Source organism: Bacillus rossius, chromosome 3 (genome assembly GCF_032445375.1).
Source record: "Bacillus rossius redtenbacheri isolate Brsri chromosome 3, Brsri_v3, whole genome shotgun sequence".
NCBI classification, from domain to species: domain Eukaryota; kingdom Metazoa; phylum Arthropoda; class Insecta; order Phasmatodea; family Bacillidae; genus Bacillus; species Bacillus rossius.
Genome location: NC_086332.1, coordinates 126,053,912 through 126,077,722, shown reverse-complemented (window position 1 = coordinate 126,077,722; position 23,811 = coordinate 126,053,912). Strand labels below are relative to the sequence as shown.

Here is a 23,811-nt window from a genome sequence, read left to right as displayed (position 1 = left end):
CTCTGGGTTTTTCGAGCCATACCAGCCACCAGGTTACCCATCTGGAGCATATAACAGGACGCTGCAAATCGGCATGACAAAAATTACTTCTCCAGGTACTGCGCACTCAGGGACGTAACTAGACATTTTTCCATCCGGGGCAACATCTCATATTGGTGCCCCCACCCCCTTTAATTTTTCCCCAAAACAACAAAAAAAATTTACCGACAACATGTCATCATATTACCACTACATATGAATTCCACAATTACAAATATGTTTTATTACTTAATTATATAAACGACATGTATTTATTTACAAAAATTTAATTTTTACTACAAAATAAAATACCCACTTATGTCTAAGCTACTTAATTGACATGTAATATAAGAGTAGCATGTTTGATATATACTTTCACAATATTTACATAAATGCTGCAAATGAAATGAAAAGTTTATCATCAAATGACAGAACAATATGTGTTGACTGAATCGACAAAAAAAAAACAGGATGTTTGATTATGATAAATAGGGTTAATATTAGGAATAAAAGATTTCACTCAAGTTGTTATCTTGAGAATCATAATTATACATTTGACACAATATCTTAATCTACTAGCTAATTGTGATAAAAAAAAATTAATTCACACACAGAAAGCTTGAACTTAAACTTAACTTTACGGGCTCTTTTGGCTGCAAATGTCGTTATGTTGGGGTATGCGTCTTCAAGCCCATTCTTATATATTAATGGCAGATGATCTGCTGGTGAAGCTGTTTTCATATTAGGGCTTAAATCCAAGGCATGATACTTAAAACTTTCAACTTCTATCGCCAGCTCGTCCCTGTTTAAGTCTTATTTTTAATGTGGTAGCTAAATCAAGTGCCTGTTTCATCAATTCTTCTCCATTTAGTGTTTCAAACAGAGCTCCATTGAGGAAACCAAATAAACTATTCATGTTTTGAATAGCTTGAAACCTTTGTCTCAGTTCATTCAGAATCTGATCTATTATTTGTATAATCAACAGTCTGAACTTTTCTTCTTCTGAAAATTCATAGCTTTCATCTTCACCCTTTTCATCAACCGACCGCTTTTTCTTTCTTCCCCTTACTTGTTTGAAATGAGGATCTAGGTTAAGCTTTTCTGCTATTTCTTTTGCTTCTCTGATTGTGTTTGTGGAACTATTTAACCTTTCTGATCCTAATTCTGATATCAGTCGGTTAATATGTTTTGCTGATAAATCGATAGTGATGTTATCTCTTTGTAATAATTTGTTGACGATATCAATACGGCATAGTTCCCTATACCAAAAACAGGAGAAGACAATGAATTCAAACTTTCTGACATATCTTAGAAAATAAGTTGCTTCTGTTTTTGTTTCAGCTGTTGCTATTGGGCTGGTCACGAGATCATTCAAAGCATCTATAATCTTGTCTAGATGCTTATATATTAGAGCTACAGCTTATCTCTTAGTCGACCATCTGGTCTGCAGTTTGAGAGAAAAGGGAACATGTTGCACTAGAACCTCCCATCTTTTGGTGGAGGAAGCAAAGATATTGTAGAGACAATTAAGTTGGCCAAGCTAGGACTCTACCTCTGGTGATAAGCTAGCAGCATTCGCCCCAACTAAATTTAGCGAATGTGCTGAACATGGCACAAAATATGCCAAACTATTTACTTCTTTGATTCGTGATTGAACTTCTTTGTACACACCAGCCATGTTTGACCCATTCACATATGACTGCCCTCCGCAGTTCTTAATATCTAATCTATCATTTCTGAGTTTTTCTAAAATCTCTTCTGAAAGAGCCGATCCAGTTTTTTCTCTTACTATTATGAAATCAAGAAAACTTTCCACTATCTCAGAGCCATTTTCGGTGATCTTCACGTAACGATGAAATTCAGACATTTGTTCAAAATGGCTTAGATCGGGCGTGCAGTCAAACATAATGGAAAAGTACTTCGAAGCTTTGATGTCATTAAATATAAGCTCTCTTATTTTTCCAGCGATAATTTCTAAAAATTCATTTTGGATATAAGGAGAAAAGTAGCTGACCTGGCCCTTTTTATGGCGGAGAATGTGCTCTCTCAGTTGGGGATGATAATGTGATACCAGCTCTATTGTGTTTAAAAACTTGCCACATCTAGGATCACCAAAGTCTAGGGATTCATCAGAACCTCTTAATGGACTACCTTGTTTTGCTAAATGTATAATAACATAAATTATTACATACAAAACTCCTCTCCAGTGTGTTTCCTCCTGTGCTATTTGATCCTGCAGCTCTTTATCAATACCAGAGCATTTATTTAAGGATAATTCCAATGTTTTCCACAAGCAAAAACACTTTTTGTGGTTAAGTGAATTTTCAAGCTCAGGAATTCTTTAACTCAACTTTATCCACTGAGTGAAACCTTCCTCCTTGGCCAAAACAGATACTTTTTGTTCAGAGAACATGTAGGATAAAAGTGTGCATGGTACACAAAACAAGGCATTTTTTGATTGACTGTATGTTAGCCATGTTCGGCGTACCTTTCGACCACCATCCAATGTTTTGGTGAACCAGTCTTTAGTTAAATTTCTTCCATCTCTTGAGGTGTTGCTTAGATCAGGCTCTACCTTCCCCTCGTTCAATAATCCTGATACTATAAAGCATCTTTCTGTATCCGAAAAGGCTGCAGGCCTCTTTCCGGGGTCTCTGAAAACAAAACGAATAGCAGGCTCACCCTGGACGAGGTCCTTTGCTGGAATTGTAGAATCCGAAAAAAATGCCTTTGATATTCCAACAGTTGTCGTAAAATGCTGCTCAGATACAGTGCATGGTTGGAACTCATCTTCATTGATGACTTGTGTTACTAGAATTTGAAGTTCTTTTGATGGGTTCTTGCCCGCTCACTCTCTGTTCCAGTTACACATTACTCTTGAATTGAATGTTCTTCAGGATCTTTAATGCTACTGCTACCACCTACAAAAGAAAACCAAAGTCATTAGACTTGTTTGATCAATGAGTAAGTCTAGATATGTGATTTATGTGTAAGCTACTGCTATACTGTTTTGAAATTCCAATTTGAGCTGGTAAATCCTATACTCTTTGTCTGAAACAATTTTTAGAAGACTAATCATTGCTGCAAAGGGTTGAAAAATAGGGGTGAAATTAAAAAATAAAATAAAATTTGTACCATTAACACTATTAAATTCATTACTTTTTTTGTAAAACCTAACAATATTTCTACAAGCTTCGTCTTAATTTATTTTTTATATGCCCAGCCATTACTACAAGGGGCGGAAAATAACAGGGGTTTAAAGAAAAAAATTATTACTCCTTAGAAGGCACACTATTAAATCAGTACAAAGTGTTTGAAAATCATAATTTTCATCTAAAACATTTGTATTAAAATTTTTTTGATGATTCAAAGCAATATTGCAAGGAGTTGAAAAAACTAGGGGTTGGAGTAAGAAAATAAATAATATTTTTCAACCATGTACACTACAAATCCATTCTTTTTTTTATTTTCTAAATATTGTTTAAAACTATTATTAAAATAATTTTTTATCAGACCAAGTATTAATGCAAGTAACATGGTTTGAAATGAAAAAAAGAGGCATTATATTTTTTAAATATACCTATATAGTATCGAATCCGTAATAATTTATTTATTAATTCTTATCTTCATCGAATACTTTTGCTGTAAAAATTTTTGATGAAGCGAATTTCTACCGCATACTCAGGTTTGGAAATTTAAAAAAAATCAAAACATACTTAGTAAGTATCAAATTTGTTCGAAGTTATTTTAAACCGTCTTAATATTATCATAATCGTTGTTGCAAAGAAAATTTTTATATGACCACGTTTCTAGTGCAAGGAATGAAAAATAAAAGTGTTAGAAGGTAAAAAAAATTAAATAATTACCTACCTTAGCTGACACATATTATGAAACACATTCTATGCTCTTTAATGCTGGATACATTGAGTTTGAAATGAACAAATATTCAATCGATCATTTCGTAATGTTGGAGAACACAAATAATTTAAGTACATTAAGTAATTAAAATGTTCCGGAAGTTTATAGGAGTCTTCAAAATACTTCCAGAGTAAATAATTATGTATTACTTCGAAATCTACATAGCTACGCCTGTAGGCTGTGCCGAAAGGGCTTATTTTTATAATTTTTATTTAAAAGGTCTATTTGATCCAATTTCCATAAACATATTTTTATATCCTGGCTACCGAACTGGTATCTTAAGATTTTTGCTAATCCATTCAGTATTTTTGAGTTTTTATAGTGAACCTTGCTTTCTCAAAATGCAGTCTGCTAAATCATTGATTTAAAGAAATATGATTAAAAAATATTTAATTTACCGCTTTTCCAAGGATGTTATTATTAATTACCTAAAAACCTACAAAATAGTACAATAATTGTATACACATAAATATTAAGTTTAATAATACATAATTTTACTTTACAAAGCGTTGAATTAAACATATATTACCGGCAAATAGGCAGATAGACAGACATGCGCAGCAATGCACTAATGACCTTTGTTTGCGTACGGACTTAAAAAAATGTTGTTTAAAATTATGTATTAGATCTAACGGTGGCCCTTTTTAAGTTCTAATGCAATACTTTACTATTACAAAAAACAAAATAAGAAAGTAACATTTAAAAAAAAATTGTTACCTTATTTTTTTCAAGTAAGTTGATAACGTACCTTCTTCATTAACGTCTTTGACATTAAGCCAAAATAAAAAAAAAAAGGACGAAGACTGGCGAGCTTCTTTTTCTCGTTCTTTAGCTCTTTTTTTGAATTCTGCACCAGACGGTTATTTTTGACATGTTTTGAGATTAAACACGATCGTCAAACAATTGAAACAGTTTACGAAATTGTGTTTTTACAAAAAGCAAAAGTGACATAACTGTGTTATGTATATTGTATAGTTTCCGTGTAAATAGACCTTGGACATTATAAACATTGTTGGCATTGGTCAACACACTTGAGTTTTGAATCTCGCGCGCCGCGCTGCTGGCGATAGTGGCGCTGCTACTTGGCTGCTGTGAGTTGGCTGCTGTGAGTTGGCTGCCCTGCTTCCTCCGGAAGTCAGTTGTTCTACAAAGGCATGGTGGTAAGTGGTGCTATCGGGTACTCTTGCTATCTGGCGACATCGGTCGCCAAATTAAATAGTTTTGTGCAATTCGCTGTTTTATAGTCCATTAATGAACATTTTTGGTCCTCCGGGCCGGATCTAGTTCCGGTATTTTCGTTCGTTTTTTTTTGTGTAATTTTCGTTCGTGTTATCGCGGCGTTGTTAGCCTCGTGTGAAGTGAATTCTCGCACATTGACTAACAGTTTGTGACTCTGAAGTGCTCGTTATTTGGTTGGCGGGAGCAGCGATCAGTGTCTCGGCTGTGGTTGAAACGTTTTAACTAGTTCGTTCGACGACTCTAACCTCTAGGTTGAGGTTATGTCTTCCGTTTCATTTGAAAACGATCGTTGAACCCTTTGGTAGTCAATCACCATGGCTGAAGGGCAGTCGGCGCTGGTGCGCATCCGTCTTGCTGAAGGTCGTATTAAGCGAGCCTTTGATCTCGCGCAGATGGTTCCCAGTGATAGTTAAAAAATAAATTTGTTTCGCGCCACAGCGCGCGACCTTCACTGCGTCCGAGAAAGGTTCGAAACGGACTTCGTCATCGTTGAAACAACCGCAACGACCGAAGATGGATTCGATGCTGAGGCGCACACCGCACGCTTGGCTGACTTTAAAGAAAAATATTTCGAAGTGATGTCAACATTGGAAGCCATTGAGGAGGTCAAGGTAGTATCACCAGGCACACCCACTACTCAGGTGAGCAAATCTCGTGTGGCTCTTCCAAAAATCTCTCTTCCCAAGTTTGATGGGAGCCCTCATCAGTGGGCTAATTCCTCTAATTTATTTATCACCCTGGTAGCCAACAATGCTGATATATCATCAGTGGAAAAACTGGCCTACCTCAAGACCGCCCTTAATGGGGAACCACTTGGAATGGTGCAATCTCTGCCGATCTCTGAAGCGAATTACGAGGTCGCGTGGAAGCTTCTTGTTGGCCGCTACGAGAATAAGAGGCTAATTGTCTCAGTCCATGTAGAGGCCCTCTTGAAGGCCCCAATGGCTGCGTCTGACTCACCCAAGGCTCTGCGCAATTTGTTAACCATTGTAAACGAGAACCTCTTGGCCCTTAGGGCACTGGATGTCCCTGTAGACCAATGGGACTTGATTTTGCTCCCTATTTTGTGCAAGCGGTTAGACTCTGTCCTTCAAACACAGTGGGAGCTTACTCAAACCGATGCCCTTCCAACTGTAAAAAACCTTTTGTCCTTTATCGAAACCCATTGTCGGGCCCAGGAAACTGTGACAGCTTCTCGGTCACATGTTCCAGGTGCAGGACCTACACAGTCAAGGAACCAAATGCCAAGCTGGAGACAGGCTCGTCAATCTGTGAAAAGTTTGGTCAGCTCTCCACAATCATGTTGCGTTTGTAACAGTACCCATGTTGTTTTTAAGTGCCCTAAATTCATCAAGAGTAGTCCCAAGGACAGATATAAGATAGCTAAGGAGCACAAATTATGCCTGAATTGCTTGTCACCATCTCACGCATCCAAGGATTGTTCATCATCATCGTGTCGTTATTGTGGATCCAGGCATCAGTCTCTGTTTCACTTCGAGCAACAGACAGCCATCAACCCTGGTCCGGGCAAGGATGCTTCAACCACACTCATTGAACCAAACCCTGCAACTGTTGCAGTTGCTGCCGCTCTACCAAGTGAAGCAAGAACAGTGTTATTATCAACAGCACAGGTACACGTGTTTGATTCAAGTGGAACTCCAATGGTCGTGAGGGCTCTGTTGGATACTGCCAGCCAAGCTAGCTTCGTCACAGAGAGCTGTCTGCAAAGATTGAGGCTTACTCGTAGAAGATCTCATCTACCAGTACAAGGTTTAGCTAACACTTCAGTGAATGTGGCCAAGTCATGCGCCTCCATTGTTATGGCACCAGTTGGTAGCACGAGCCCCCAGTTTGCAGTAGATGTATTTGTAATTTCGAGAATCACCTCCAATTTGCCAAGTGCCAAGCTGAGCGCCAGGGTCCGTGGTGCAGTGGCACATTTGAAACTTGCCGACCCTGCATTTGACACCCCTGGTCCTGTTGATCTGTTAATTGGTGCAGAGTTAGTTCCTAGACTCCTTACTGGGGCCAAAATTGACGGTTCTCCCGTAGCTCTGGACTCTGTGCTTGGGTGGATACTGATGGGACAGGTGGACACACCCTCCTTTGGATGAGGTAGTAAAAAGGTTCTGGGAATTAGAGGAGTTTCCTGCGACAACACACAAGTCTCCTGAAGATGTCAAATGTGAGGAATGGTTCAGTAAAACTCATCTGAGGTCTGGAGATGGGCGTTACAGTGTATCACTGCCCTTTCGGCAACCTCTTCTGAAATTGGGTGCGTCAAGGCCGCAGGCTCTTAACAGATTTCTTCGTCTTGAAAATCGTCTCAAGTCTGATCCCAAATTGAAGGCCATGTATTCAGAGTTTATGAGTGATTATGTAGCTAGTGGTCACATGGAAGAAGTAACAGAGTCACAGATTCCGTCAGAGTCGTATTATATTCCCCATCACTGTGTGGTTAAACCTGAAAGTTCAACTACAAAACTGAGGGTGGTTTTTGATGCATCCGCCAAGAGCTCTTCAGGTGTTTCGCTGAACGATGCGCTCTTTACTGGCACCCGGCTTCAACGGGACATAGTTGACCTATTGTTGAGTTTTCGTCTGCATGTAGTAGTCTTCACTGGTGACATCAAACAGATGTACAGACAGATAGGTGTACACACTCGTCATCAGGATTATCAGCACATTGTTTGGAGGTTTAATGATTCTGAACCTGTGAAGGATTATCGTCTCAAGACTGTAACCTATGGTGTCTCTGCAGCACCGTTTCTCGCATTACGTACACTTCAACAATTGGCACAGGATGAAACCGAGCACTTCCCAACTGCATCACAGGTCTTACTTACAGATGTCTACGTTGACGATGTTGTCACTGGATCTAATTCGGTTGATTCTGCCTTGGCCATTCAGAGGGAGCTTATAACACTCCTAGGAAAAGGAGGCTTCAAGCTGCGCAAATTTATGAGCAACCACCAAGCTCTTCTGGATTGGTTGCCAGTGGAGGATATTGAGATCCCACAACCATTTTCATTGGATTCGGACGATTGTGTCATTAAGGTCTTGGGTCTGCAATGGAATCCTGTGTCGGATACATATTCCTACAAGATACAGCCTAGTTCTGGCAATGCCACAAAAAGGACAATCCTGTCAAATCTGGCTAGGATTTTTGATCCTCTTGGGTGGCTCACCCCACTGAGTATGTTTGAAAAGCACCTGATCCAAGTCTTGTGGGCACGGAACCTGGGCTGGGATACTGAACCACCGGATGACATCCTAAGCAACTGGAAGAACTTCAACACTCAGCTGTCACAACTGTCATCAGTTACCATTCCCCGACTGATTCGAGGACAGGCAGGAGGTTCCTACCAGTTGCATGGATTTTCGGACAGCTCCGAAATTGGTTACGCAGCAGTTGTGTACTTGCGCATTGAAAACCCTGATGGTACAGTTCTGGTACACTTGCTGATTGCCAAGTCGAAGGTAGCACCACTCAACGTTCAGTCGCTGCCTCGCTTAGAACTATGTGGGGCCCTTTTGTTGGCTCGCCTGCTTCACCATGTCATTGATGCCTATGGAGCGACACTGCACTTCAGTTCGGTTACTGCCTGGACTGATTCACAGGTAACTCTTGCCTGGATAAACTCTTCTCCACATGAGTTAAAGACCTTTGTGGCAAACCGGGTTAGTCACATTCAAGAGCTAACTCGTCCAGAATGGTGGAAGCATGTTTGTTCTGAACATAACCCGGCAGACTGTGGATCCCGTGGGCTTCTGCCAGCACAAATTGTATCTCATCCTCTGTGGTGGTCTGGCCCTTCATGGCTGAAGAAGGCTGAGGACCAGTGGCCTGAAGGTATTCCGTGCATTAAGGCTTCTGACGTAATCCTGCTTGAAAGGAAGGTAGTGGCATTGGGAACTTTTATCTCCCCTGGGGACTTGGACACATTATTGGAACGTTTCAGTCGGTTGACAAGGCTGTTGCGTGTTACTGCCTGCTTGTTCAGATTTATCAACAATTGTCGTCATCCACTGGAAGGACGGGCCATAGAAGAGCTGTCATCGAAGGATCTAAACACTGCCCTAGAGTTCTGGATACGTTATGTTCAGTCCATGTGCTATCGAAGTGATTTAATTGCCTTGAAGAAGGATCAAATCACCTCCCCACAACTTCGTAGATTGCTACCGTTCATTGACTCCAAGGGAGTGATTAGGGTGGGCGGCAGACTGTCTCATTCGGATCTGCCCTTTGAGCAGAAGCACCCAGGCCTTCTTCCTAAATCGAATCCCCTGACAAGACTGATCATAGGTCATTACCATGAAGTTAATCAACATCCGGGAATACAAGCACTCCAGGCCATTCTCAGGGAGAAGTTCTGGATTATGGGGGCAAGCGTGCAATCACCAACCTTGTGCACCGTTGTGTGCGTTGTTTTCGTGCATCTCCATCATCAGTTGCTCCGCTGATGGGAAACCTTCCAGCTATGCGGGTTCAGCAGGTAAAACCGTTCTCAAGGTCGGGGGTTGATTACGCTGGTCCATTCTTGATTAAGATGGCCCGTCTTCGCAAGGCTGCTGTGCTGAAAGCATATCTATGCGTGTTTGTCTGTTGCGCAACAAAGGCAGTACATATCGAGCTAGCCTCGGACTTATCGACAGATGTGTTTTTGGCTGCCTATAAACATTTCATTGCACGTCGAGGACGTTCCTCGGACATCTACAGCGATTGTGGCACCAACTTTGTTGGGGCACGAAATCAGCTCTCCGAACTACAACAACTCCTCACGTCGTCTTCCCATCAAACAACAGTGGCTTCATCGCTCGCACATCTTGGTGTGACTTGGCATTTCAACCCGCCAGCTGCTCCTCACTTTGGGGGTTTATGGGAAGCGGGTGTCAAGTCGTTCAAATCCCATTTGAGGAGGGTGATAGGAGAGCAGATCCTAACGTACGAGGAGTTAAACACAGTATTGGCTCAGGTTGAAGCAGTGTTGAACTCAAGGCCGTTGTGTCCCCTCAGTGCGGATCCCAAGGACTTCACTCCTCTGACCCCAGGCCATTTCCTGACGCTGGAACCGTTAGTGACAATACCCGAACCAGATTTACGTCAGGTAAAAATGAACTGTTTGCATCGCTGGCAGCTTGTATCCCGACTACATCAAGATTTCTGGCATCGCTGGCATCGGGATTACCTGCACACGCTGCAACAACGTAGCAAATGGCAGAAAAGGGCGTCAGGTCTTGCCCCCAACCAGATGGTGCTGGTCAAGGAAGACAGGCTTCCACCCCTGCAATGGCCGCTGGGGCGCATTGTTGATCTTCATCATGAAACGGACGGCGTGGCACGAGTGGCCACTGTACGCACTGTCACAGGCACTGTCAAACGGCCAGCAGTGAAATTATGCCCGCTCCCCTGTGACTGTTGAAATCGGTGATTTCAAGGTGGGCGGTATGTTATGTATATTGTATAGTTTCCGTGTAAATAGACCTTGGACATTATAAACATTGTTGGCATTGGTCAACACACTTGAGTTTTGAATCTCGCGCGCCGCGCTGCTGGCGATAGTGACGCTGCTACTTGGCTGCTGTGAGTTGGCTGCCCTGCTTCCTCCGGAAGTCAGTTGTTCTACAAAGGCATGGTGGTAAGTGGTGCTATCGGGTACTCTTGCTATCTGGCGACATCGGTCGCCAAATTAAATAGTTTTGTGCAATTCGCTGTTTTATAGTCCATTAATGAACAAACTGAGAGAACAGAAATACTACACACATAAAAAGATACTCCCGGGCGAATGACCCTACTGGGTTGTGGGTGTGAACCACTGAAGCTATTTCAGACACCCGATGCCTGACCTGGCCTGGGCGGGGCGGTGGGGGTGATAAATGTCGCGACTTTCCAAGGTCGGGTGGGGATTTCCCTCCATGGTTCCCACAGGGCCATGGCAGAGTTACCAGACGTACAATCTAGAAGGTATTTGTACCTACCAAAATTCAGTGGTATGTACCTACCAGTTACCACCGTACCATCGCAAGTTAGAATGTACGCGAATAATATCATTTTATTAGCTTATATATTATATATCTTCCAATATGAATTATTCCATTAAACTGCCCTCAACTTTGTTTGTTCTAACACTACGATATTGAAGTAAATATATGTAGTATAAATTACTCTGCCAGTTCAGCGCCCCTCCAAATGCGGCGCCCGGGGCACAAGCCCCGTCTGCCCCCCTGTGCGCACCGAATGATTTGTCCAAGATTGTTACTATTCAGTTCTACAATAGTAGGCTGGTATACAGCAGTATGTCCTGCTACTGGGTTCTGGGTGAGGTGGTGGTGTTGGTGTCCACCATATTTAATTCTGACTTCACGTTCGTCAATTTGTTTTCTATAACTTCCCAACAATTTAAAATTACATCACGTTCGCCATTTTAAAATCAAGTGTCCCAATCACGAATGTTGCAATTTTCGTCATGGTGACAGAAAATTCACCCCGGCTACCATATTGTATTCTGAATTTTGAATAGTGATAGCATAATTGCGTAAAGCTAAAGTCATTGTGCGGATCTCCTAGCAAATAGGTGTTTTCGAGAAAGGTTTCAATGCGAATTGGAGTCCTGAACTTTCTATGTGACTCACGTTCACAAATCGGAGCTTAGGAACTACTACCTCGAATATTTGGACCATGAGCTTATTCGTGGTGGCTTCTGTGCTGATTAGATTCAACCAAATATAAGTTATATCCTGAGATGTATTTGGTGGAGAGGATTTTCAAACTAATATTTGGGCGATATTTCGTCAAGTGTTGCCGAAATTGTAATGACAGCATTTTAACGTATTATTTAAGTTGTCATTTATTTTCATGACTTCAAATTATTACACAAAGCATTATAAAGTTTGGTTTGGCAAACCAATATGCTTAGTGCATCTTCCAATGTTCGCGTCAGGATATTTATATATATATAGGCACACATGGATGAATCACGCGGGTTCACCATCATTTCGAGATATCTGAGACTTCCATAAATGGCAGCATCGTGTGTACACATTTCTGTTCCAATCGACTTCCATTCAATTCACAAAATTACTCTTATCAAATACTGAATACCGAGAGCTACGACATTTACAAATTAAAAAATAAATAATTTTGTTATACTCAAAATGTTTGTTTCATTTCCCGTAACTTATATTCAAGCATTAAGGCAGTTAACAAAACCATGTCCGATGACTAATACATTTGAATTGAATACAAAGAGAATAAATTTAAATATTTTAACTAAAATATAAAAATTGATTTGTGAATTTTTGGCGAGTTAGATTATTACATTAAGAAAAGCAGTGATTAACGAAAAATTAAAATTTGTAGCTATAAGCCTGTAGGTGTAGCTCGTTGATCAGTCACCTATAGCTATATAAAGACATATTGTTCCAAATTAATGGCTTATCCTGATGCACTACCTAGATATTACCTCTGTTAGGTTATAATAGGGGTAATATTATCTAATATTAAAATAATCAGATTTTTTTGATAATAATTAAATGCGCGTTTTCAAAATGAAATTTCCTCTTTAATCAGTGCTATTATCCTTGTTATTTTCTTGATCTTTGATTATCTCACACTGAAATTTCACCCAATATCGCCCAAAATACCTTTCAATTACATCGAGATTAAATCATGTTCATTCGAAGGACGGTCATTCACATAAGTGACATTTATTTTCATCGGACAGCATGTTGTACTCCAACTTGAATTTCATTTTTCTATTTTAATTTAAAAATTATTCTCCTCTTCCTTATTTCTTCCATCTGGTTTCTTTCTTACATATAAATTTATTTTCATATTTTTATTTTTATGCTTTGCTATATATATGTATACATATATATACATATATACATATACATATACACATATATATAAATATATATATAAATAAATAAATAAATAAATAAATAAATAAATATATATATATATATATATATATATATAGGGTACAAATAAGTTCTTAGTTCCTCTTATAGTTTGGTTCTCATATTCAATGATCCTCCATCTTCTATTATCGTCTTCATTTTCTCTCTGTGTCTTAAATTACTATTTTGTGTATTCCAGCTGTGCCCATACTCAGGTTATCTTCACATTTTCAGGCTTCACGTACACATCTTTTTTCTTCTGTGATATTCATTTCTCTTCTACTTCTGTCTCTATACTCGGTAATCAGCTAACATCATCTTCTTTATTTTGCCTTTAAGCTTTCTCTGCCTATATTAAGAATCGTCTTTTTCAAGTTATAGTGTTTCCAATACATTCTTATATAATTTTCTTCTCTCTTCTATTTCAATCTCCATACTTCTTCGTATCAGCCCTCTTCCCATTATTCTTCTGTATCCTGTCTTTTTCTATTATATATACGTAAGATTAAACAGATCCCATCACTTTCCCATCTCTCGATCATCTTCTTCTAAATCTCAAAAGCTTCTACATCAGTGAATATATTTTAAATGTCGTAGCAGTGTATACTAGTTCCTCCTGACCCAGGATTAAGGCTGTTGTACCGTGACGCAGACCGGGATAATGTATTGCGACGTCACGGCGGCCATCTTATATGACCTTGACCTTAAACCTTGACCTTCTAGTTTGATAAAAAGACCCAAAATTTGACGAAAATTCGCCTAAATCCTCAAACATTTCCAGTTTTTTTTTTGTTGGAAAATAGGGCTAAAAAACTCAAAAATTGAAATAAAATATTTCTATTTCTTGGGAAAAATTCCCTTTTTGAGGAAATATTTCCCGTTTTATTCCAGCACAATGTCAACGGCTTCAAAATTCACCATCACAAACCACCCTAAGCCGCCCAACGTCATGACTTTGGCAATAAGGATGACATGCCAGCCATTTTGAAATATGACATCACTGTTGCATTTATCATTACGGTCGCCATCTTGAAAGTATGTTATTTATGCTAGAAAATCGGGAACAATTAAAAAATTCATAAAATTTTAATAAAAACTAAAAAAACAACGTTGCACAATTCGTTACGGTTGAAATATCAATTCTAGAAATGTTACACATTTAGTTGCGCCCGTCATCTTATATGTGTATGACATCATCGTTGCGCATTTCTTCACGACCACCATATTGGATTCCAGATCGTTAAAATTTTCGTTACGGCCGTCATCTTGAAGATAGGTTATTATTATGAAAAAAAAATAAAAAAAAGATAATAATTTAATACTACAAAATTTACTATTAAAAACGAACTTACGTCATGGTGTCCTCGGTTCTAACACGGTAAGAGCAAAAATAAAGAAGCGATGGATTCATCCTTCACTAAAGCCGCTGCAGACTGACCCCAACACTAATAACATTGCATAATGAACTACCCCTCCCCCTACTTAACGAAACAATAACACATCGCCACCCCTTTCCCAAAAATTATTTTTTCTTGGAATTTTCTCTGTCCACCTCTTACCACCACCCATACCAATACATTTTTTTCTCGTTACTTTCCCCCTCCACCAACCTCCTACTCTCAAATTCTCGAAAAATTGTTTTATTTCTCACAATAAACACATACCACTAACCCCAACCTTGTTATTTCTACAAGAAATTGTCAATCCCCTTCCCTATCTCTTTACAGACATACGCCATTTTGTGACCACCCCCCCCCTCTCAACCTTACCCACCTTTAGACTAAAAATACAGACCCAATGACCCGGGAGCCTTCAATTACCTGCAGTACTTCAACCGCACCAGTTGTCTAACGAAGAGGCAATGAAGGTCGCCATCTTGGATTATGACAACACAGTCGCCATTATATTTTCGTTTTCTGGATACGGCAATCTTGGATCATGACATCACAACCACATCTGATTTCGTCTGCTAGATTGCACTGCCACCAGATTAGTTTCATTTTTACCTGCTAGAGTGAAGTAATCATTTATTTTTACAGTGGCGCCCGCCACATTGAAATTTGGACACTGTGCCGTAAATTTGAAGTATTTGACACAAATTTGTTTTTCACCTAAATTCTCCAACATAAACTTTGTTAGATCTTTATGCATTCTGAACAAATCTTTCCTACGAGAGTCCCACGAGACTTTCCCAACGCTATAACCTACACCCATATGTAATTTCGCCTATGCTAGAAATTCACCTCAGTAGTATGTTTTGGGGGCTCCTGAAACAGGCGCCAGTCGCTGGATCCAAGAGCCGGTCCGCCATATTGGATTGTGATGTCACGGTGGCCATCTTGGATGAGCGTAATGGGATTCGGGAAAAAGTTCAAAATTCATTAAATAAATTTGTATTCTATATAATGATTGATTAGATCGACTAAGGTCCTTGGTTCGATCCCTGGCCGATACAAAACAACTTAAATATTTTAAAAAAGTACCACTAAAGTGGCAGGTTTGAGAAAATAAAAACACTGCAAGTTCTTTTAGAAAAAAAAAACTATTATTACACAAATACTACACTACTACAAGTACAAAAAATACACAGACAAATTACTAAAGCCTTTTGGATGCCTCGATTCAAACAGTCTTCTTAATGGACGAAGTAAGTCTTTTACATGTCCGTTAATGTCTATTCAGTTTATCAGGTCGACATATTGGTACACCACAATTTTCACACAAAGACGAATTATCGACTACAGCTTGATTCCGATGAATGTACAGCCAGTCCATCACAATTGAGGTGCCGTTTTAATCTTCCATAGAGTATAAACTTGCTTAAACATCTGTTGCACTGATATTTAATGCGTTCAGAGTTATTATTACACTGTGTATTACATAATCCCGTAATTTCAAGTTTTTGATCTTCTCACAGTACGTACAGTTGGGTGATGGAACACTGTTGGATGCGCCTTCCTTAATCAATGACACTGGCACTGTTGACAACCATTGTAACACTGCTGAAATGTTAACTTCTGAATCCTTTGAGGTCTGCTCTGCGGAAGATGTTGCACGCGTCGAAATCCGCTGTTGTGCTGAGAGTAGGTGTAGCTGTAGACGTCGTTGTCATCGAGCTCTGCACTGTTGATGGTAGACCTTCAATCCAGGTTGGTGTAGATAGTGGTAATGATGCCATCGACTTCTCAAGAATAGCTAGATACTGGTCTTTTATGTTATACAAGTCTAACTATCCGAGACGTTCATCACCGCAGCCAGAGACAGACTGAAGTTCATATCACCAGTGTCTCACTTATATATTCTCATTAGCTGGTACAACGCATGAGTCAAAACAATAACCATGTTCATTATACTCGCACTTAGCTTTCTCGGAGCAATTTTTATAAAGACGATGTAAGTTATCGAGACGTGAAATTAATTTACCGCACTTGTCACTTCGAAACTCTGTTCTTTTCAGTAAATTATTCGGACAACTGCTTCTTTCATGTCTGCGCGCATTTGTAGGTTTTGTAAAAGATGCGCCACAATATTTGCATTGATACGATGTACACTCTTCATTAATTGAAGTCTGGAATGCAGATGGTGAAACTTCAGCTGATGATGGAACACCACTTATCGTTGTCTCCTCTGCAGTCGGTATCGGGATCTCCACCACTGTCGCGGTCTCCTCTGCAGTCGATATCAGTATCTCCGACTCCATCATCGTTGCTGCCATCGAGGTCCCCGCTGCTGACGGTAAACAGTCTATTCCGGTCGACATAACTAAACCTCACGAAAATACCTGAAGCGAGCAAGTCCGTACTGCACCGCGACCAGAGGTGAACTGCGGGTCCAGTCGTCTGAACCTCGCTTATATACCCGCTGTCTACTGGTATACTACATGAGTCAAAATATTGTCTGTATTTAAAATTATTTTTTTATTAGGTACCTAAAAATTATAGAAATAAAAAAAACACAAGTTCAAGTTTTACACATTTATTTATAAAATTTACACAAATACACATTAGGTTAAGGAATCAAGCATTTTCACAAGCAAAGTCTTTAATGCCGCCCGCACTGTACTATCATAGACTCCGGTTCCAACTGGTTCGCAGGCCACGGGATCAGGAACACAGGTTTCCAGCTGGTCATCATCTGCGACGTTGACAACTCCGACAAGACATGGTCGATGACGTCTGTGACCACGTCTACGCCTGGGCTTTGGCTCAGTGCTAGTTGGGACAGATTCACTGCCTGAACTGCGACGACGAGACACACACCGTTTGGACGTCTGCGTAGAAGCATCACAGGTCGCAACAGGTTGCAACACGTCCATGTTTGGTTTTGCACATGCAGACGAGGCGACTACCTCAGCGATTCTAGCAGGAAGGATTGTGTGTGGTCTCATGAGGTAGACGGCACAGTTTCCAGGTTCGCAAAAATCTACCAGCTGCTAAGTCGGTTCGTAGGACACAGGAAAGTAAGCAAACCGACAATGCTGAGCGCCTCCATCACAGGTGTCTGTATATGGACGTAGATACCCGGAATCCCAGTAGCTGTATTCGACACTGCTGAAGCTAGGTCTTGCGCTCACGTACACGTTAGCAGGATTAAACGTAAACATCTTCTTGCAGGTCAAACGACAACTGAAGGCACGTACGTATGTACGCCATTTATATATATAGGCTCCTACTAACACTGTCTGTGCCATTTCTGCATTAACTGTGAGTTTGTACCGGCACATACTCGTTCAAACTTGTCGCATGGCTGCACGTCATATATTGCGCTAAGCTTGCGCAGGGAAGGACAGCCATAGTCGGTCTGTAGGTCTACAATTTCAACAGGAGCTTCACACAACTTGTTCAGCCATTTCTTCTGTTCAGGTCCGGCAACGAAAATTATTTCGTTTTTAAATAATAAATCTTCAATAGTGTTTTTCACTTGGTGGTACGGAATTTTTCCTTCGTCCCACTCTAGTCCGTGATAATATTTACATAGCCATTCATTCGACCGTTTACTTTTTTCGTCAAGTAGTTTCCATGGATACGGAGGTCGGAAAGTGCGTGTTCGAGTCATGTCTCCGGAGGTGATGCTTATTTGCTTGAGCACGAACCCATTTTGACTCTGGAAACCTTGCAGGTTGCAGTACATCTTGTCGCTAGCAATGCTCGGTCGTAACTAAATTATTGTAAAAAACGAAACACTATTTATGTCAGAATTTTCACAAGTTTGTCTCGACAATTGTACGATGCAAGCCTATCGTGAAGTATCAGACAAAAAGCATAGGTGTTTGGTTAAATATATCCACTAGTCGTTATCTTGATCCTACAGTCGATGATGTTTGAATTAATTCGATCATCCTGTTTGGAAACGTCAAACACCATTAACGGAGCCTTGTTCTTGAAACTGTCGGGAATTAGTATCGGTGACTGTCTCCGCCCATAGTAAGCTTGCTGAAACTTGGCATACATTTGATATGCGAGAAGAAATCTTCAACTTTCAAAGTCCATGTTCATGTCTACGTACGGATAACTTTCGCTGTTTAAAAATATTTTTACATTACGTATTTGACAGTTACGAATACAGAGCGACTCACTCCTGCATTGAGCTGTCTTCCGGTCTGAAGCCCGACGATAATGTATCTTGGTTTTTCCGTAGCAAAGCTGGACTTTACTATCCAATTGATACGCTGACTATGAGGCAAGCCAGGATAAGTTTCCAGGCTCCAGGATCGGAATGGCACATCGAAGTTCTTGCCATTTTCTATGTTCTTTAACATCTTGACTCGTTCAACGGTGCTCACTTGGATGTGGGGCAGTATCCATTCGATAGACTGTAGTGTTAGCGAGACATCTTAAGGGTTTTCTGCAGCGGCGACAATTGCAATAATGTGCGTGTTGGCTAGAAGCAGTACGAGCTCTTGTTTCGAATAAATGATTATATGCTTGTAGTCCTCAGCGAATCCACGAAGCATGGACAGAGGAACACAAACTTCGAACTTCCCTTCGGCATAAACCGGTAGCTTATATTCATCCTAGAAAGCCCAACCGATCATCTTTGCAGCAGACAGTTCATTTGGCATGAGCGAAAGGTAATTTTTCATAGCAGATGTTATGCCTACATCTCTCGTCTGGTCTACCTCGACGCCATTGAGTACATATGAAATGCGCTTGATTAGGTGAAGAATACCATTGCAGGATATTGATGTCGTTGTCGGATGCTTACCATCTGCTTTTTAAGCGTGCCTCTTAAAAGTAGAAATGACTGCGAAGGTAAAGTACAAATATCTTGGTGCTGTACAACAATGCGTACTTCCGATGGTAGTGCGTACTGTCCGAGCAGGAAAGGCTGGTACTCGTGCAATTCCATTTTCGTAATTCTGTCATCAAAAACGACCGGATCTTCCACGTTGAGGATTTCGTCTTTCATATTTATTCGGCACTTGTCCAATACTAAGAAGATACTTTATGTTGTCAGGTGTTAACGCACCGATGTCTGGTAGAGAACTGTTCTTATTCACGGCAATACGATTTCTTTTATAACTGTTCGGTGTTACGAACTTTATGCCCATCGCTTCAAGTGCAGACATAATGTAATTTCTTCGTCTTGAAAATTCACCAATCGTCCTCGCTGGTGAACGATTCTGACGACGCATTCGTGTGCGTACTTAACGACGACTGGAATGTAAATGATATTTTGTGGTACTTCGACCAGTTTATATCCTGGCGGGACCATCGGCGAAAACTCGTGCAGCATGTTTCTTAGTGTTCCGTTGAGATACGTTCCACTTGCCAAATTACAGTTTATTCTTATGACATTCACAGGCAAAATGTTTACTGCGCGTGTAGATTCGTACGTTCTTTCCGTATCATACACCTTTGATTCGAATCCGAGCATCGTACCTATGGTCCCAGGTTTCGTAAAGTCGATATTTTCACTACATGTTAGAATGCTTTTTTGAGTGTTTGGATTTCCACGCAGTTGAAAGTCTACATCCTGTGGTAACATATCCCTGATGTAATTTGCAATGTCGTCATTTCGTAAGAGCCAACAGGTAACTGTATTTCATGAGCGGTCCCATCACTTTTCAGGAAGCAGATCTTGCAATTTTCTTCGTCGATATTCGGTATGGCATTATACGTTTGAAAATCTACGAGTCCGATACACCATTCTCCGGTTAAATCCAGAGGCGGGAAATGAACCGCCCGCAGCTCAGATGCGTGACCTGTCAAGGTAAGTGTTATCGACATGACTAATAAATTATCATCACTGCACAACATTTAAGTAGCAATTTTTATCTGTCAGCTAATTTTCGTTTGTTAAAAAGCGAAGACACAAGTGTCCGCAGTTTGTTTGATTAGGCTTCTGTTCGGTTTCGTAATTGTAAAACAATCTAGTAGTTCGACCCAGGTACTGTCGCAGTTCGGGCGGAGGTCTCAAATTACCGAAACTGTCGTAGTAATTAGCTTTTTTTTCCCGTCTTTACATAGGCCACCCAGTGCGTGCCGCGACCCGCCGACGTGTCTAAATTAATTATAGCGCGCTCTCGTGTTTTTGGCTTGCTGGGCAAAGTGTCTCGCATAAACACGCCTCGGAGATTTGGTATTTTCAGTTTTCGAGCGTACCTGATCAAATCTATATTGGTGAGCGGATGTTTCGGCAAAGAACTTAGGATTTTTTTATACGTTTCTTTCTCATGCCTCGACCTGATTTGTGAGGACGTAAGTACAGTTCTGCGCCGTTTTTTTACCGATGGCAATGGCTTCCATGCTTGCATTATGTCGCTGTGCTTCTTTTAACTGCTTGCGCTCATTCTTCGAAGTGTTGACTGCCCGCACTATACCGCTCGTTGCACCGATGAGGCTGCCGAGAGCACCCAATGCATGCAAAAGCAAACGAAGAAATCCTCCTATAATCTTCTTGTTGAGAGTCTGTAATTTTTGCTTGGCTTTTTGCACGCCTGCACCAGTCTTGCGTTTGGTCTTGCGTGAGTTGGTTTTTGACTTGATGGAGCTGGCTCGACGAGCACCCAGTCCTAATTTGGTCTTTGCCTTCATGATTTTGGAAACGCCCCACGCTGCGATTTTCTCTCCTAGTCCCGCGTTCGGCGATTTACTTATATCTTCGGCTTCCTGTGCCAATATCTCGTCGGCCCGGTGTCTAGATTCCAGATCCTTGCTTAATGAATATGCAATATCTTGCTGCTTGCACTTTTCGTCGAGAGAATTAATGCCAACGTCACCGCGAGCTAACCTTTTCGCTAGTTTAGTGCCGGGGCCGCAGAATCTGTAGCCGGGAATGTGTAGCTCGAATGGCAGATTGTTTATCAGCGAGTTCACGAGTCCTGCACCGATGTGTATTTTGTTCTTACCTCTTCGATTCATTACACACCACTGACCAGAGTGTATAAATGTGTTTGATTTTATACAATTTATTCAGTACAATGCAAGTCGTCAAGCAAGAAGTGTGTTTGCCCGTGCACATTACGTAGGACGATGTATTTAGTGCGCGGGAATCACGACATGGCTTACTGTTGCCTTCTGCCGTACGTTGCATAATGGCAGGTCCATCCAACTGCGTAAAAAACATGCGTTCTGCTGAGTTTACTGGAGGAACCAAACGGTCTTAGGTTCGAAAACGTTTACTTGTATTCAAAGTCGTTGCAACAGCCAAAGTACCAGCGCCTAGCAACTGTTCTATGCTCGGTGGATGGTCTGAAGTATTTTCCATTTAATGATAATGCGGATGTGGTACCTCCAAACGTAACAAAAGCCAATTCCGTGGATGTTTTCGACGATGTAATGTGCGAGAAACAAAGCATAATACAGGAGTACTTTTCCATGGGCAGACACGCCTAGGTAGACTGCGTTTACATGTGTCAGATGTACAGTCGTATTTCAAAACATCTCCTACGAGACAACGCAAATGTCATAGTACTTTTTCGTATAGACGAACTGAATTTACGCCACGCTTATTACGATCACGTAAACACCGACATGACATTCCAAGAATTCAAAGACATGTGCTCCTTGTGTTAGAAAGACGAACACGGATTCCTAGTTATAGTCAAAGACTGGCCTCTATATAAGCAGGACCGACAGATACATTTGTCAAAGATTCTAATCATTTTATTTCTATAGTCAAAACACTGAAAATAGAAAACAACGATACCCTGGTGAGGTTTGATGTCCAAAGCCTCTTCACTAATGTGCCAGTAGCCGAAACACTCAGCATTGTCAATGCCAAATTGTAAGCTGATCCAACCCTAAAGGACAGAACTATAATACCAATCACATCCATCATGGAAATGATTACCCTCTGTGTCACCACAACATATTTCCAGTTCAATGATATTTTCTACAAACAGACCGATGGCATGGCAATGGGCTCTTCTCTTTCACCATTTATGGCCAATATATTTATGGAAAACTTTGAGCAGGAAGCACTTAGCAAAAGTAATAGCCCTCCTAAAATCTGGCTCCGTTATGTGGATGACACCTTCACTGTCTGGCAACATGGACCTGAAACTTTGGAGGAATTTGTGACCCACCTCAACTCTCTGAGGCCATCAATAAAATTCACATATGAAAAAGAAACCAAAGGTAGCATTCCTTTCCTGGATGTACTAGTCAGCAGAAAAAACAACAGCCTGGAAACTAAAGTATACAGGAAACCTACGCACACAGGCCAATACCTTAATTTTGCATCCAACCATCCCAAAACAACCAAAACTGGCATAATTCACACACTAACCAACCGTGCTGAGATTATTTGTTCTAATGAGAAATCTATTGCGGTTGAACACAATCGTATAAAAAAAGAACTCATAGCCAATGATTACCCTGTCAACACCATCAAACAGCATATGAAATCCAACAAAACACTCAAACCCACAGAAACTGAGAAACCTGCAGGAACCCTAGTTATTCCGTATGTTCAAGGGCTTTCAGAAAAAATAAGACGCCTGGGAAACAAATATGGACTTCAAACAGCATTCCGTTCTAAATCTACTATTAAAAGTATTGTTACCAAGGTGAAACCAGCCACAGAAAAATTACAAACTCACAACTGTGTGTATCAGATCCCCTGTGAATGTGGCCACATGTACGTAGGTGAAACTGGCAGAGCTCTATCCACCCGAATCAAAGAACACAAAAACAACTGCAAGAAGGGTGAAACCCTAAAATCCAGACTTGCTGAACATACATGGAAAAATAGCCACAAAATTCTCTGGGAAGACTCCACACCACTCATACAGGAATCTGATAAAATAAATAGGAAAATCAAAGAATCAGCCTTCATTATTAGCAATAAAAATATTTTCAGCCAGCAGAGCATTGAATTAAAAAATATGTGGATCCCTTTGATAAAGAGAGAAACATCCCTGCAGCACAAAACAATACAATAGCCAATACTCAACCCACCATAACCAATCCGCTTTAACTACATGGTGCACAGCCAATGGGGAGACAGCTCGTCTGTCATTGGCTGAGCAAGATGTAGCCCTTTCTCTGATAAATACCCTCATTTTCCAGCCCCTTCTCATTCTTTACCGCGTGCTGGTCGGAGAAGGGTCAGCCTCTCTCTTTGCCTAGCCTGGCGTTCCTAAAAAGGAAGCTCAGGTCAGTGGCCAGTGCGTAAGGTGCTAGGTTCGATAGGTAGCTAGGACGCGGCGAACAGATAGGAATACCACGCTAGTTAGGTCGGACGATACGCCTGTTGTGTGCCCTGCTTTTTTCAAGGCGGGGCACCTAC

At 40.8% G+C, this 23,811-nt stretch overlaps 1 protein-coding gene across 1 annotated transcript in view; it reads right to left on the bottom strand.

The window, feature by feature from the left end:
• LOC134531231 (protein glass) overlaps positions 1–23,811 on the bottom strand; it is a 663,482-nt gene that overhangs the window by 406,937 nt on the left and 232,734 nt on the right. The gene's annotated exons all lie outside the window — the stretch shown is intronic.